General features: G+C 42.8%; 1 protein-coding gene across 1 annotated transcript in view; it reads right to left on the reverse strand.

Annotated features, from left to right (window-relative positions):
- The window catches only part of RBM26 (RNA binding motif protein 26), a 492,900-nt gene that overhangs the window by 191,644 nt on the left and 283,384 nt on the right, over window positions 1-17,872 (reverse strand).

Below are 17,872 nucleotides of genomic sequence, written 5' to 3' on the forward strand. Positions count from 1 at the left end.
AAAAGAGAAACATTTTAAAACTACAATTGTTGGCAGGCAAAATGTGTTGAATTAAACTAATCAAACATTAAGGAAACTCTGGAATGAGGGAGCACAAGATGAAAGTGAAAGGGGAAAGAACTAACCTAAAGAAATATTTCTTCACAGAAAAGGTGGTGAAGTCATGGAACAGCTTCCCAGTGGAGGTGGTGTGGATGAAAACTGTATCCGATTTCAAGAAAGCGTGAATAAAAATACATAGGATCTCTAAGGGAGAGGAAGGGATAGTAGATGGCATGGATGGGCAAACTGGATAGGCCATATGGTCTTTATCTTGCCTTCATTTTTCTGCTTCCATATAAACATTACATACCAATTCCGGGGAAAAGAACTCAACCCAAAGAGTCAATGACCCCAATAATTACAAGGTGGAATCAATACATCCCCAGAGTACATGACATTACCTTCTTAAAACACATACCAAACACTGTCATCTTTACAGTCCAACCCAGCTCTATCTTCCCGACTCTGTATGATGGTACACAGTAAGCATGCACTTTTAGTTTCTTTATTCTAGTCTGTAGTCTCATGTGCATCAGGAGAGGTCATCAGTAAGAGAAAAAGCATGTATTTATGATGCCCTTATCCTACTAATCTCTACTCTACCTAGTTTTGTGTGTTCTAATAATCTGAGAAGAACTTTAAAGAAGATGGAGGAAATGATAGGAATCTGGGAATGGGGTGAGAGTAAGGAAATAGAGGAGGAAGAAGAAAATGGAAAGAAACCTGGTAAGGCAGGCATAGGAAATGAAAGAAAGAGAAAAATCCAAGGGCAGAAGGAGATGAGTAGAACTCTTGGGGCGGGGGATGGGGGGCGGCGGCAAAGTCTTGCTATGATAAAGAACCTGTGTGCATGTGAGGAAAAGAATAGAAAATTTCATGGGGACAAGGAACAGAGAGAGATGGAAATTATCTGAAAGAGGATGAGAAAACAGAAACAAAACAGAGGAGAACAGAGAAATAGAATGAGACAGGTGAAGAGAAACCTGTATGGAGAGACAGAAAGGAAGTAGGAAGGGATGGAAGTTAAGTGGAAAAAAAGCAAAAAGAAGATGAGAGTGAGGGGAGGAGGATTAGGGGGGGAGGAGGATTAGGGGGGATAATGATGCACCACTCAATACTTTTCACCACTAATTTTGTTAAATCTTAGGATCTGCCTATGTGTTATCATTCATGGAGTTTAGACAAAGCAAGATGATTTTTGGGACTGCAGTACTCAGTACCTTTCATTAAAAAAAAAAAAATCAGCACTGCTTGGATTTGTGTTTTTGTATACAACCAGACTGAAAAACCAGACCATTTGTTCTTGGTTACACAGGACATGTTTTTGAAAAATATGACTATCCAATATATAAGCAAAGCAGTGCACTTGCCAAACTATATACCCTTCAATAAATAAAAATGGTGTGGTGGAGGGAGGGAAGGTACAGGTGAGTATTGAGTCCTTTTTTTTTTTAATTCTCTTTTATTGTCAATCATTATATACATCTACTATAATAAAACTCACCCTCAACGTTCTGAAGTCACTCAGTCACTCCCTGAAGGGTTCATGGATTCATGGTGGTGAAGCCACAACACTGACCATGTCTCTCTGCCCCGCACTTGCATGACGGACCAATCAGAAAAAACACCCTCAACATTCTGAAACACAAAGGACCATCACAACACAGTTCCCAGGCAACACTAGGCAACGTAAGACGGACCAATCAGAGGAAACTACGTGACAATAAGGGAGGAGCATTCCACAGCAGAATGGCTCATTATCTGTGCAGCACGGAGAGCACAGAACCACCGCTGGAACGAGAGAAGAATATTCCTGCTGTGGGTATGTGCAAAAATAGACTGAAGGGGGGGGGGGGAGAAATTTTTAAATGCCTAATGCCAGTACTGAAGAGTGCCAGAGGGCCCATAGCAAAGACTATATTTGGGATCGCTTGACATGGAGTCAGAGGAGCCGGAAAACAACATGCCTGTCACCATCTGGGACTTGGGCGAACAGGACAAGCTGCGGCCCAGCTGGAAGGATTACCCGTGACCCAGCCAGCAGCAAACAGCGACCAAGGAAGGGGGAGGAGTAGGAATCGCTGGAGACTGGCTGCCAAACTAACGAAACAACTGCACACCGACGCACCACCTCCATCATTCAAAAGGCATCCACTCTTTCTTCAACAGAAATGCAAACTAATAATAGAAAACAAAGAATACCTGTTTTCTCACGCAGCTACAGGTAACTCCCCACCCCCTTCCTCTTCCCCTTTTGCCAAAGCGGCCGTGCCCAACCATCCCCAGCCTCAGGCAAGCCGTCTCCCACCTCGGGGATTCCCCGAGCACCCGGAAAAAGACGGCGCAGCTTCCCGCAGCGCATGTTCCAGCATTCCCCTGCAGCCGGCCTGAAATGGACCGAACATACCGGATCACCACCCGATGGCCCGAGACCGTGCTCCTCTCCCTTCCGCCAACTTAAAACAACCATCCCCGTCCTCAGGCAAGCCGTCTCCCACCTCCAGGATGCCCAGAACCCCAGCCCAACGGAACAAGACGGCGCTGCTTCCCACAGCACATTTCTCTTCCAGTGTTCCCCTACAGCAGCCCTGAAACAGCCAAAAAATACCGACAGACCAAGAACGTGCTCCTCTACCTTCCGCCCATCTAAAACAACACTGCTGCCTCAGCACAACACAAAAAAAAAAAAAAAATGGAAAAAATAATCCACCACTCAGCAAAGGCTGACCCCCCTACAACCACATTTACATTTCACCAACAAAAAGACCCCCCCCCCTCCACAAACCTCCTTGACAGACAAAACCACACACACACAATACAACAGACACACACCCTCAAAGCCACACACCAATCCATCCCACTTTGCCAGCATAGCACAGCACATCCCCCAATCCCCCAAGCAAAAAAACAAACAAACAAAAAAAAAGACACACATCAACAACCTGCACAAACACCCCACCCTCACACACTCACACACAAAAAAAAACCACATGCTAGCGCCCGTTTCTTTGGTTTCGGAAACTGGCCTTTTTTACTAGTGTATACAGAAAGCAAGAATACCCACATCTATTGTGTTTTTATAATATCACTAGGAAAAGGCCCATTTCTGACACAAATGAAACGGGCGCTAGCAAGGTTTTCCTCGGAGTGTGTGTGTTTTACAGAGTATGTGTGAGAGTGAGTGTGTGATACAGAAAGAATGAATGTGTGAGTGTGTGTGACAGAGTGAGAGTGAATGTGTGAGTGTGTGTGACAGAGAGAGTGAGACTGTGTGCGAGTGTGTGTGTGAGAATGAGAGTGTATGTCAGGGGCCCCCTCCCTCCCAGTTTCAGGGTCCACCTGCGCCCCCCCTCCCTCCCAGTTTCAGGGTCCGGCCCCCCTCCAAGTTAAAGGGTCCGCTCTCCCTCCCTCCCTCCCACCCAGTTCCAGGGTCTTCCCCCCTCCCCTCCCTCCCAGTTTCTGGGTCACCCCCCCTCCCTCCATCCATCCCAGTTTCTGGGTGCGCCTGGCCCCCTCCAAGTTCCAGGGGCCACCCACCCTCCAAGTTGCAGGGGCCGCCCACCCTCCCACCCAGTTCCAGGATCGTTGCCCCCCTCTCTCCCAGTTCCAGGGTAGTTGCCCCCTCTCTTTCCCTCCCCTCCCCTCCAGCCACCCACCTGCAACGATGTGAAGCTGACTCCATGGCTTCACTGAAGTGTTCGTAATTTTTGTCAGGTTCATCGCTCTGTAACCATCTCTGTCGGCCTCACCCTCGCGCCTCTGATAGGTCCGCCGCCCTCGATGTCGAAACGTGATGATGTCGAGGGAGGCGGACCTATCAGAGGTGCGAGGGCGGGGCCGAGAGAGATGGTTACAGAGCGACGAAAGTAACGATCCTTACGAACCCTTCACTTGAAGCCACGGAGTCAGCTTCAGAACGTTGAAGGTGCCTTTTCTTATAGTAGAGATATGCCCTTTCCACCAATTAACGACCCTCCCCCCTTCCCGCCCCAGCTGAAATAACAAAACAAAACAAGAAATTCAGGTATGGAGACTCAATAAGACCCAATCATTATGCCAACTCAAAGCTGTCATGCAGAGATATCCCGCCATTTCATATAAGGTGCCCATATTTTAGAAAACTGCACATTATGTCCACGCTTTTTAGCTGTAAGCTTAGCCATAAGACAACAATAGTCCACCTTACTGAAGACTTGATTGGCTGACGGTACTGTAGATTGTTTCCAATATTTCGCAATCACTATCCGGGCTGCTGTCTAGATGCGAGATAAAAGATAGTGAAGATCCTTCTTAATGCCCGGTTGCTGCACATTTAGGAGGCCAGCATCTGGTACGAGGCTTGGAAGCACCGGAAGACATTTTAGCAATTGGGAATGAAGACTAGTGCAAAGGTTTTAAATAGGACATGACCACCAGACGTGCCAAAAAGTACCAGTTTCCCCACATTGACGCCAGCATGCTGCCAGACCCGACTTATATGCGGGACAGTTTATATGGTGTAAAATACCATTGATATAACATCTTATAACCATTTTCCACCAGAGGGGTTGCGACAAAGTCTCAACAGATATTTAAATATTTTTGTCCATTTTGTGGGATCATAAAGTAGACGATAACATCAATTCCCATTTATTTTGATAAGTAAGTAGAGGCTGAGTTCTGTGGAGTAGAGCTTGATATATCCTAGAAATTCCTCCCCTGCCAGTGCCAGAGCGCAGTGCACATTCCAGTTCAGTTTTTGCCAACATTAAATCTGATTTAATTCTACGGTGTATGAAATCCTTTATTTGCATATAATGAAAATTATATCTAACAATCTATATTCATCTTTCAAAACTTCAAACGTAATACATTCTCCTTCCTCCCAGATCTGACCCAATTCCTGAAGAGATGATGCTGCCCATCTGTGGTATGTAGGGTCAGTCATACCTGGGGAGTAACCCAGGCAATACATGATAGGGGTTGTTAAGTGATATCTCCGATCTGCAAACGTGTGATCTACATTTCACCCAGGCCTCTAACATCACCCCCATCTGCCCTCCTATCCGGGGTAAGAGTCCTCGCAGGGCTGGCAAGGGAAGCCAGGGAACTGCCCAAAGGGGGATATCTCCCCACATATGTTGATCAATGTATGTCCAAGGTTTTAAAAAAATCCTTCTGCCATATGGCCGCTGTTTGAAATAGTGCAGCTCTATAATACAGTACAAAATTAGGAACTCTCATGCCACCATCCTTTCTAGCCTAGTAAAGAGCATTCCTATTTACCCTTGGAGGACTTCTGTGCCAGATAAACGCAAAGACGTTTCTGTTAAGTGACTTAAAGAACGAGTGTGATATATTAATTGGTAGAGCCATAAATAAGTATAGCAATTTAGGCAGTAGTGTCATCTTCACTGCCGCTATCCTACCCACCCAGGATAAGCGGAGACCACCCTACCTCTCTAACTACAAAAATGTTCCTTCAATTTGGGGGGGAAGTTCTCTCGAAATATATCACTAGCCTTTGGAGTCAGATTAACCACCAGATATCTAATTGTGGGCCCATTTAAACGGAAAGACTGTCTGTAATGATAGTTGCAAATCAGAAGGTACATTAATAGTTGATAACTCAGATTTCTGTACATTAATTTTAAAACCAGAAACCTCAATATATAGTGTTAAAATATCCATTATAGCGGGCAGAGAGGTCTGTGGTTTAGATAAGGTAAGGAGCACATCAGCAGCAAACAACATAATTCTAGTGTCCTGGTGTTCCACTCGTATCCACTGTACTAGTGGGGCCTTTCGAATGAGATAGGCTAGAGGATCCATGGAAAGAGCAAATAAAAGTGGTGAACATGCACAACCTTGACGAGTACCCCGAAACAATTTGAATGGCAAGGTGTTAGCATTATTAATTTTAAATTGGGTCAGTAGATACCTATACAGCGCCTGAATCCACTGCTTAAAAGTCCCCCGAGAATCCCAGTTTCTCCATGAGTGTGAAGAGAAAAAGCCAAAGGACCCTACTGAAAGCCTTCTCTGTGTTCAAAGACAGGAAAACCACAGGTTCACCTTGATCTTGCACTCTCTGAATAAAATGGAGCGCACTTGTAGTGTTATCAAAAGTTTGTCTATTTTGAATAAATCCTGCTTGGTCAACATGTATTAAATGTGGTAGTACCCCTTGTAATCTTGTGGCCAAGATTTTCGTGAAAATTTTGTAGTCAGTCCCTAATAATGAAATTGGATGATATGATCCACAACTTTGAGGGTCTTTGTGAGGTTTAAGCAATAACGTAATAGTTGCCATTCTCCAGGACAATGGTAAAATGGTGTTATTAGTTATTATATTGAAAACTTTAAGTAATAGTGAGCTAGTAGATACCTATAGCATTTATAGAAATGATTACTATATCCATCTAAGCCTGGTGTTTTCCCATTCGGTAAGCTTTTAATTGCCACAAGAATTTTATCAAGCTTAATAGGAGCTGATAACATTTCTTGCTCCACCCCAGTTAATTTAGGAATATCCACCCTATCCAGAAACGACTCAACATCTCCTAGTGAAGGGAGGTTTAGGATGTAGCAAAGCAGTCTTCACACTGTGTCTTCACATAGGTGCACCAAAAGAAGCATCCGTTCAAGCTGCAACATTGTGAGGCAATGTCTGGCAATATTATGCAAAGTGGACCATGTAGCGGCTCTACATATTTCCTCCAAAGAAAAAAAACTCTAGATTCTGCCCTGGACGTTGATAAAGCTTGGGAAGAACAAGCTCTGAGAGAAGATGGAGGCTGCTTTCCGGAAAGAAGATAAGCGGAAGATATAGCCTTTTTAATCCAATGCGCAATGTTTTGTTTTGGAAGTTGCATTACCTTGATTTGCCCTGAAAGGAGAATGAAACAGTGGTCCAACTGGTGGAATTCATTAGTAGGTTCTAGGTATTGTAGAAGGGCGTGACAAACATCAAGACATCACAACAGATGAAATTCCTTCTGATAATCCCCAAAAGAAGGAATAAACAAAGACTGATTGAGGTGAACTGCCACTATCACCTTAGGCAGAAAGAAAGGAACTGTGTGAATTGATACGCCTGCCTCAGAAAAACGAAGGAATGAGGCCTGAAGGTCAGAAACCCTTTGCACCAAAGAGGTTGCAACCAGGAAAACTGATTTAAGGGTAAGGTCTTTCAATGCAGCCTTTTTCAAAAGCTCAAAAGGTGCTTTCTGCAGAGATTGCAGGACTAGATTGATTCCACCGAGGACAAGTAAGCTGCAGAGGAGACGATGCAATTCACTCCTTTCAAGAAACGGACCACATCAGAATGAGAAGCCAAGGAACAATTCAAAATACGGCCCTGATAACAGCCTAGAGCTGCCACTTGCACTCTGAGAGAATTGTAAGCGACACCCTTCTTAAATCCATCCTGCAAAAAAGCTAAAATGTGAAGCAGAGAGGAATGAAAGGAAGACACAGCTCTTTCTCAGCATCATGCTTAAAAAAACTTGCCACACTCAAGCATAAGCCACAGAAGTATAATTTTTTTTATTTTTGTTACATAATGCTTCATAGCCTGAATTATGGTTGTAATAACCATGATAGAATAACCTTTCCTCCTCAATTTCAACTGCTCAAGAGTCAGAATACCATTGCCGGTGACATCAGAGAGCCATCATCCTCTCAGTGCAGGAGCAAACAGTAGTGGCAAAATTGTAACTAGTCTTGTCATAAGAAGCTACATAAGTATTGCCATACTGGGAAAGACCAAAGGTCCATCAAGCCCAGCATCCTGTTTCCAACAGTAGCCAATCCAGGTCACAAATACCTGGCAATATCCCAAAAAAGTACAAAACATTTTATACTGCTTATCTCAGAAATCGTGGATTTTCCCCAAGTCCAATTTAATAATGGTCTGTGGACTTTTCCTTTAGGAAGGCGTCCAAACCTTTTTTAAACCCCACTAAGCTAACCTTTACCACATTCTCTGGAAACAAATTCCAGAGTTTAATTACACGTTGAGTGAAGAAAAGGTTTCTCAGATTCGTTTTAAATTTACTACTTTGTAGCTTCATCGCATGCCTCCTAGTCCTAGTATTTTTGGAAAGCGTAAACAGATGCTTCACGTCTACCCGTTCAACTCCACTCATTATTTTATAGACCTCTATCATATCTCCCCTCAGCCGCCTTTTCTCCAAGCTGAAGAGCCCCAGTCGCTTTAGTCTTTCCTCATAGGGAAGTTGTTCCATCCCCTTTATCATTTTCGTCGCCCTTCTCTGCACCTTTTCTAATTCCACTATATCTTTTTTGAGATGCGGTGACCAGAACTGAACACAATATTTGAGGTGCGGTCGCACTATGGAGCGATACAAAGGCATTATAACATCCTCATTTTTGTTTTCCATTCCTTTCCTAATAATACTTAACATTCTATTTACTTTCTTAGCCACAGCAGCACACTGAGCAGAAGGTTTTCACGTATCATCAACGATGACACCTAGATCCCTTTCTTGGTCTGTGACTCCTAACGTGGAACCTTGCATGACGTACCTAAAATTCCAGTTCCTCTTTCCCACATGCATCACTTTGCACTTGCTCACATTAAACGTCATCTGCCATTTAGACGCCCAGTCTCCCAGTCTCGCAAGGTCCTCTTGTTATTTTTCACAATCCTCCTACAATTTAACGACTTTGAATAACTTTGTGTCGTCTGCAAATTTAATTACCTCACTAGTTACTCCCATCTCTAGGTTATTTATAGATATGTTAAAAAGCTAAATGAGAGGAATAAAATGTGCCATTGAAACAGAGAACCTTTATAATTTGATGCATGATTGGTTTAGGGCTCATGTATTTGAATTCTTCAATTTTTCCAGTTTGTTGCAAATTAAACCTTTTTGTTGTTGCTGTTTTTGGTAGGACACTATCATCCTTTCTAGGTGACTTGATGGTTCATTCTAAGTGTAGATGATGTCTCCACAAGTCCTGTGATCTACTTTTAGCTAGAGATTTAGTTTTAAAAGGCTTTATGGACTTGTGACAGCACTTTGCTGAAGTATTTTCTATCTTACTCTAAGTGAAATAATAGTTTTCAAAAAGTTGTCATCTAACACAGACTGGTTAGTGGTCTCTGCATCTCAGTTTCAAGACTCCAGTCTCATGTACACAGGCTTATGGGTTTGAATCCACAGAAAGCCACATACAATCATAAGCTCTTAAGAACATACGAACTGACATACTGGGTCAGACAAAAGGTCCACCTAGCCCAATAACCTCCATCTAATAGCGGCCAAGCCAGGTCTCAAGTACCTGACAGAATTCTAAGAAGTAATAAGATTCCATTCTACTAACCCCCAGGGATAAGTAGTTGCTTTCCCCTGATCTTAACAGTTTATAGACATTACCTCCAGGAACTTATTCAAATATTTTTTTAAATCCAGCTATGCTAACTGCTTTTATGACATCCTCTAGCAATGAGTTCCAGAGATTAACTATGCATTGAGAGAAAAAATATTTGATGGCTGCCCAGGAGCTTTGAAGGCCTCATTCTACTATCCCTCACAATATTAGAAAAGGTTCAAAGAAGGGCAACCAAAATGATAAAGGGGATGGAACTTCTCTTGTATGAGGAAAGATTAGGGCTCTTCAGCTTGGAAAAGGGAAGGCTGAGGGGAGATATAATAGACATCTACAAAATCTTGAGTGATCTGGATTGGGTAAAAGTGAATCAATTCTTTAATCTTTGAAAAAGTACAAAGATTAGGGGGACACAAAGTTACATGGTAATATTTTTAAAACAAATAGGAGGAAATATTTTTTCACTCAACAAATACTTAAGCTCTGGAACTCGTACCTGAAGGATGTGGTTACAGCGGTTAACATATCTGGGTTTAAAAAAAGGTTTATACAAGTTCCTGAAGGAAAAGTCCATAGTCTGCTATTGAGAAAGACATGGAGGAAGCCACTGTGGGATAAGTAGCATGGAATCTTGCTACTATTTGGGATTCTGCCAGGTATTTGTGACCTGGATTTGCCACTGATAGAATTGCCCCATGTAAGCCGCATTGAGCCTGCCATGAGTGGGGAAAGCACAGGGTACAAATGTAACAAAAAAAAAAAAAAACAGGATACTGGGCTGAATGGACAATTGGTCTGACCTAGAATAAAAACATGGCTGTATATTCTTGTGTTTTTATATACTACAGATAATATCTCGAGCATACGATCAGCAAGGCAGAGGGGAAAGTAGAGTCCAGACCATCAGCTATGTACAATGGTGAAGTACATGGCTTATCAAGAAGGAACTGAATTTCTGACCATGGAGATCAGCAAGCTTTGGGAGAATAACATAACTTCGGTGCCAGGCATAAGCCAGGGCACATCTTTGGACATGGTGTTAACAGAAATTCAAGCCAGCAATGCCACCATTAATAGCAAATACAGAGCAAAGTGGGTGCCCTTCACGCCAAATTGCAGGAGGCAGTGGGCCAGATTGAGCATGAGAACTGTGTCTATCAATGGTGGAAAATGATCTAAGTTAGCTCCAGATGTTGTCAACCAGTGCCAATGAAACACTGGTGGAAATAGAGGACTTGAAATGTCAGGCCTATCAGAACAACATTCATCTTATTAGTTGCCAGAGGGTGAGAACTTTGTTGAAAAGGTACTCCAGGAGATCTTTGACCACCTGCCTTTGCCGCTAGACATGGTAGTAGAGAGGGCATATCAGATGCCCACGTCAAGCCGGTCTACAGCTATTCTTTGCAAACTGTTCAACTATCACCATAGCAAAATGATTTTGCAGAGAGCTTGAAAAAAATTGAGATTTCAGATACTGGAATTCTGAAGTCATGATGTTCGCAGATTTCAGCCCAGAGACTGATAAACTGCAGGAATGAAGAACTTTTACTTCCATAATAAACACCAGGTTATGGATTACCCTGTCAAACTGAGTGTTACCTGGAAGAGGGGGAGTGAAGTTTTTGCTGCCACATGAACCACTTTTTTTTTTTTTTTTGGAATGGCTTTTTTTCCTCTGAAGCTAAGCAGCAGTGCAGCCCTGTCCAGCTAGATAGTGTACTGAATGTGGGTTTCCTTTAATGATGGAAGTATAGAAAGATGACACTGTGTTGGCCATGATGGATTGAGTGGACTGAGCTGTGAACAGAAGAGGGGTCAACTCCATGGGAGATTCATGTTTTGTTCTTTTAGATTGGTCTCTTGTGATCCCATACCTGTTGGCCCACTTCTTTTTCTATCATTCAAGGGACATTCAGTGGTCATGATTACCTTACTAAAGTGCTGTGTGGTGCCCTGCAGTACCTGGCATTATCTGAGGCACAGGGAGCTGAGACTGGCAATATGACAGGCAAGCTGCCATAGACCCTGATTGTTCACAGACTTTTTATTTTTGGTTTCCTATTGTTTTTTGTTGCTTTAGATTGTAAAAGGGGGGGGGGGGTTGTAAAAGTGTGAAGGTTATGAAGAGAGGGAAATGGGGTTGGACTGAGGCATGGGTGGAGGAGGCTGGCATCATTGAGAACTGAAGCATTCGCTTAGGAATTCCACTTGGGGGTGCCCTGCTTCTCTGTGACCTGGCAGAGTTGGAGATATTTGTATGGGCGTTTGCGCTGTCCGATGTAACTAGAGAAGCTTGGGGTGCTTATGAGGGTGAGTGTATGCGTGGTTTGCTAGAAAATATGTCAATTCTAAATGGTCAGGTTGAATGCAGCTTTATTGATGTGGTATATGTGTTGGGAGGGCACTGATGGGCAGGGTTTGGGATATTGGGGAGCTGGGAGTTTGAGACTGTAAGAGAACAGATATTTAAATAGGGTGTTTTTGGGAGAGGGGGACAGGAGGTAGGGGTTATGTGGTTGGATTGGGATATGAATGATCCTGAGCAGTTTTGGGGGCTTGTTTATGGGGAGAGGGTTGGGGTGTGATTAGTATTGAAACATTATGACAGCTACATACAAAAAATTCATTTAATGTTGGTCTACATGATGATGTGGCTGCAATGGATGACTTTCCTACTTGAAATGCTTGGTTCAAAAGTTTCAAAGGAGACTTTTTGGGACTTCTTGTTTGGTATTACTGGAACAATTCCATTATATAACAGGTTAGGAGTCTCAATTTAAAACTGTTTCTCTTAATACTCATGGTACTGCCAGGCCTATGAAGAGGACCAGGTTATTTCAATATATGAAGTTGCAGAATGTACAGACAACTCTCCAAAAGGAAACACATATGACTGTGGTTGAACACAATAAATTGTGCCAGAACTGGTTGGAGCATGTATTCTCTGATGGTTCTAAGAACAGGGGTGGGGTTGCACTCTAATTCACAGTTCCATACCTCTGACAGTCATTCATTCAAAGGTGAATAGAGAAGAGTACTGTGTAATTTTTCAGTGCCAACTAGGGGCTATGAAGTTTGCCACTGTGAGCATTTATTTGTAGCATTTGTATCCCGCATTTTCCCACATATTAGCAGGCTCAATGTGGCTTAGAAAATACCGTCAAGGTGGATGTCAAGTACGGCAGGTAATGAACAAACACAAAAATTAAAAGGGTCAGGTAGGTAGAGGTAAATGGATACAATAAGGACGTGGAGTTTAAATTCCAAATTTCATTACAATGTATATAAAGATGCAGTAAAGGGTTGAGATAATTAGTTGGAATCAAGAACATAGGCCTTGCGGAACAGGTAAGTCTTTAAGGTTCGTTTAAAGTCTTGATGGGCGGGCATTATTTTAACACTCTTTGGTAATGCATTCCACATTCGCGTAGTTAAGTATGAAAAACTTGATGCATAGGTTGACTTGTATCTGAGTCCATCGCAGCTTGGATAATGAAGGTTCAGATAGGCATGTGAGGAACTGATTTGGTTTCTTGCTGGAAGATCTATTAAATCAATCATATATCCTGGAGCCTCACCGTAGATAATCTTGTGAACTAGAGAGCAAATTTTGAAAATTATGCGATCCCTGATAGGGAGCCAGTGTAGTTTCAATCAAAGAGGTGTAGCACTATCAAACCGTTGTTTGTTGAATATCATTCTTGCAGCTGTGTTTTGGGCTGTCTGTAGTTTTTTCATGAGTTGTTCTTTACAACCCGCATATATTTCATTACAGTAATCTCCCTATTTTAATCTGTGTGTAATCTGTGTGGCTCAATACCATTGATTGTGTCAGGTTACGGAATACATCCCTTGGAAAGTAAGAATGCAATCGCGTAAGTTTCCACATAGAATAAAACATCTTCTTTATAGTGGTGTTAACATGGCTCTCTAGTGTGAGGTGACTGTCAATAATGACTCTTAAGATTTTTAGGTTATCAAAAATAGGGAGAGAATAAGTAGAAGTGTTTAGGGTTGCAGGTTTGTAGTTCTTGTATGGGGATGAGATGGTAAGACAATGTGTTTTTTCGGTGTTTAATTTTAGCTGAAATGAATTAGCCCATGAATCCATGATGGTCAAGCAACGAGCGATGTCAGAGGAGATTTCCGAGAGGTCATTGCTGAAAGGAATAAAAATTGTGACATCATCAGCATAAATAACGATTGGAAGTTCTGCTTAGATAAAAAGTTGGCCAATGGTGACATCATTATATTGAATAGGATAAGCGATAATGGAGAACCTTGGGGTACTCCACAAGTTGCGTTCCAAGTTGCGGACGAGATATTAGCATTTGATTTAACTTGATATGTTCTTCTTGTTAAGAAACCCTGGATCCACGTAAATACGTTGCTTCCAATACCTAGATGATCAAGTAAACGTAAGAGTATACTGTGGTTTATCATGTGAAACGCGCTTGACATGTCGAATTACAGTAGGAAAACACCATGACCTAATGCAATTTCATGCTTGAATATAGCTAGGAGAGTGACCAGTACAGTCTCCGTACTATGTACTGGGCGAAATCCTGACTGTGATTCATGCAGTAATGAGAACTTGTCTATGTAATCCATTAATTGTTTGCACACCATACTCTCCATCAATTTAACTACTAATGGAATGGATGCAACCGGACGGTAATTGGTTAGGTCTGTTGGTTTTTTCTTGGTATCTTTGGGTACTGGGGTGAGTAAGATACTGCCATGATCCTCAGGGAAGAGGCCTTGCTGGAGAATGTAATTTAGGTATGAGCCTAATGGTGAACTAGAGGACTTTTATAAAGGGATATATCATAAATTAGGTATGCAGGTCTCCCACTCATTTTGGGGAGGAACTGGAATGCCTGTTTGAACAGTAGTCTTGATTGATCTGGGAGCTGGAGGGGAGGGGGAGAGACCAGGGGAATTCCTAGATATTGACAGCTGAAGAATTCTACACCCTGGATTTCTTTCCCTGCCAAAACATGTTCAGTTGCATCGATTATTTTTTATGAACACATATGGGTGTCTCCCTAATAGATAGTGACAGCTTGTTATGCCACCACTCTGATCCTCACCTGAGAGTTAATGTTGTTTGGACTAGGGATCTTCTGCCCTGCGACAGCACAAGGAGACTGAATCACTCCTTAGTGGGGTGGCAGGAGTTTATGCCAATGATCCAAGAGGCTATACAACAGTGTCAGGTGGCTCATGGTTCTCCACACCGTGATCCCGCATTAAGGAGGAAGATCCTGAAGGCAGTTTTTAGAGGGTGCATCATTAGTTATGCAAACTAAGTTCCAAAGGATAATAGGGTGGAGCTCCAGAGAAGGGATGTAAGGGTGATCTAACTGGAGCTTCAGCAATAAATCCATTGGAGCCCAACAGATATAAAGACAGGGTTAGGGACTAGATAAAGGAACTGGAAATAGATAAAATTGTAGTAAGGGTAACCAAAAGCAAACAGCTGAGGAAAACAGTGACCTGAAAACCGCTTTAAATAAAAATGTCTGTTTAATTGTCCAATTCAGGAAAAATAACAAAATTGTATATTCACAAATAAGGAAAGGACAACTGGAGAGCAAAAAAGTGACATAGCCATGCTTAGGCAACGAAGACTGTGACAGAAATCATATAATCCAATTGTATATGTCATTATCATAAACCCATATATCTCAATAAACAAAAATGGGCATGAAGGAATATAAAAACATTCACTCTCTAGGGAACATGTCTCAATGATTAGTAGCAGAGCTATACTTGGGAGGAAACTCAATATAAATTTGAGCATTTCTGGCAATTGACAAAATTAAAATATTATGAGCACAGAATATAAAGTGGGCTCCGTGCTGGCAAGGATAGCTCAGCAGCTCGTGGTGGCTACAGCAGTTGAGAAACTTAAGGACAGTTCAGAATGGGGGTGCTTCCATGAGTTGGCAAGAATTTAGAGAAGCTGTTGGGGCAGCATTTTGTGGAACTGTACACTAGAGATAGGAAGAACAGCAAGAGGTGTTACACAGACCGCTCTCATTGTTGGAAATCCTGAAAGCAATAAAAAAAAAAATTCAAGGAGGAATAGAGGCCTCTTCTACAGAAGGTGTATGTTTATTTGGGGGAAACTCCAGGAGTAGTAGGGGAGTTGTTAGATACTATGGTTAGTGTTGCTCCACAAGAAGCAGGGAGAATATGGAGACTTCTCACCCTATTTCATCAATCAATATCAGTATGAAGTTGGTGGCCAAGATTTTGCAAGGTAGAAAGGAGGCTCTGCTTCCTTTGCATATCCATCCAGAGAAATTTTGGGGAGATCTTTCACTTATACTCCTCTGTGTATTGGGGTACTAGTGGAACATAGAGTTGCAAAGGGAGGACCAGGAACTGACAAGTCACCTCATCCATGCTACTGGACATATAGGACTCAATTCTGTAAATTGCACCCAAATTTGGGCACCAAACAAAAAATGCACAATAAGCGCTATTCTATAAACGCCATTCAAAGTTGGGAGCCATTTATAGAATAGCACTTAGCAGCAGGATTGGAAATGAAAATTCACATGGTGTAAATCCCCACACCTAAATTAGACGTGGATCCCCCAAATTCTATAACACAGTGCACAAATCCTGGAAACACCCCTGACCTGCCCATGCCCCTCCTATGACCACGCCCCCTTTTCAGATCTGCAAAGAAATTTACATGTGCATCTTTATAGAATAGCAACTATAAAGATGTGGGTGTAAATTCCAATTACTGCCAATTAGCACCAATAATTGTTAGTGCCCCATTATCACCGATAGTTGACTCGTTAAACAATTAACTTGCGTATATAATTTGAGTGTGTGCAATTTTGAGCAATATATATAAAATTAGGGGGATAATTGCTACTTCTGGAAGGAATGAAGTACACTGCTGGATTCTGTGTTTGTATGGCAAATTCTTTTCCATCCAAGACAATGCACATGCTTTCTATTAAAATTAAATTGTTCATCCTGACTATAACTTTCTATCAGAATGTCAACTGAGATGTTATCTGCTCCGGAGAGAACTTGTCTATACTGCTATACCATGCAATACATGTACCAGAACTGCAGTTAAATAATACAACTACTATCAGGCATACTGATGTTAATCTCTTCTAGGGATTAATTTTTATTTGTTATAGTGGCCTTGAAAAGGGCTGTTTGAACAGTTATGGCTTTGAATACTTAATTGGCCAGCCTTTTTTCTTTTTTATCTGTCAACATCTCTTTGGCACGGAGCGCATCATCTTCAGGAGTTGTTTCTGAGCAACGACACAGTTCCAGGCAGAAATAAGAGAATCGATAAATTGCCTTTTGTTCACTGGCTGTCTCTTAACTATTTCCAGTGTCACCTTTTGCCATAAAGGTAAAATTATGTATAATCATACCTGATAATTTTCTTTCCATTAATCATAGCTGATCAATCCATAGACTGGTGGGTTGTGTCCATCTACCAGCAGGTGGAGATAGAGAGCAAACTTTTGCCTCCCTATATGTGGTCATGTGCTGCCGGAAACTCCTCAGTATGTCGATATCAAAGCTCCATCCGCAGGACTCAGCACTTAGAGAATTACACCCACGAAGGGACACTCTGCCCAGCTCACCACCGCCGAAACGGGGGAGGGGAATTAACCCAGCTCATCCCCACACAAGTGGGGGAGGGGAATCCGTCCAGCTCATCCCCGCGGAGCGGGGGAGGGACACCACACCCGCCGATGCGGGGGGATCTGGCTTATCCTGCAACCGCAACCGCGGGAGGAGCTGACTGACCCTAACACCGCCGAAGCGGGAGGGGTACAAAGCTGCCCTACAGCCGCACGAAGCGGGAGGGAGTGCCGGCAGAATTTATGTCTCAATCCAGCCCCGTAAAACGGAGGGGAGAGGAATGTAGCAGCTCACTGTAACACAAACTCGTCTCAACTCTTGAAGAATCCAAGTGAAAGAAGAACTTGAACACGAAGTCCTCCTGAAGTAACTGAAGGCTAAACTTGAACCTAAAATTCAACCAGAATATAAACAGTACAGATATCTGGGAGGGGCTATGGATTGATCAGCTATGATTAATGGAAAGAAAATTATCAGGTATGATTATACATAATTTTACCTTCCATATCATCAAGCTGATCAATCCATAGACTGGTGGGATGTACCGAAGCAGTACTCACCCAGGGCGGGACATAGAAATCCCTGACCTCAACACTGAAGCTCCAAACCGGGCCTCCGCCCGTGCAGCCACAGTCAAACGGTAATGCTTGGAGAATGTATGAGCCGAAGCCCCGTTGCCGCCTTGCATATCTCTACCAAGGAGACGGATCCGGCCTCTGCCATCGAGGCCGCCTGAGCTCTCGTGGAGTGAGCCTTCAGCTGGATAGGCGGCACCTTCCCCGCGGCCACATAAGCCGCTGCAATGGCTTCCTTGACCCATCTTGCCACTGTAGGCTTAGCAGCCTGCAGACCC

This window comes from Microcaecilia unicolor, chromosome 4 (genome assembly GCF_901765095.1).
Source record: "Microcaecilia unicolor chromosome 4, aMicUni1.1, whole genome shotgun sequence".
NCBI classification, from domain to species: domain Eukaryota; kingdom Metazoa; phylum Chordata; class Amphibia; order Gymnophiona; family Siphonopidae; genus Microcaecilia; species Microcaecilia unicolor.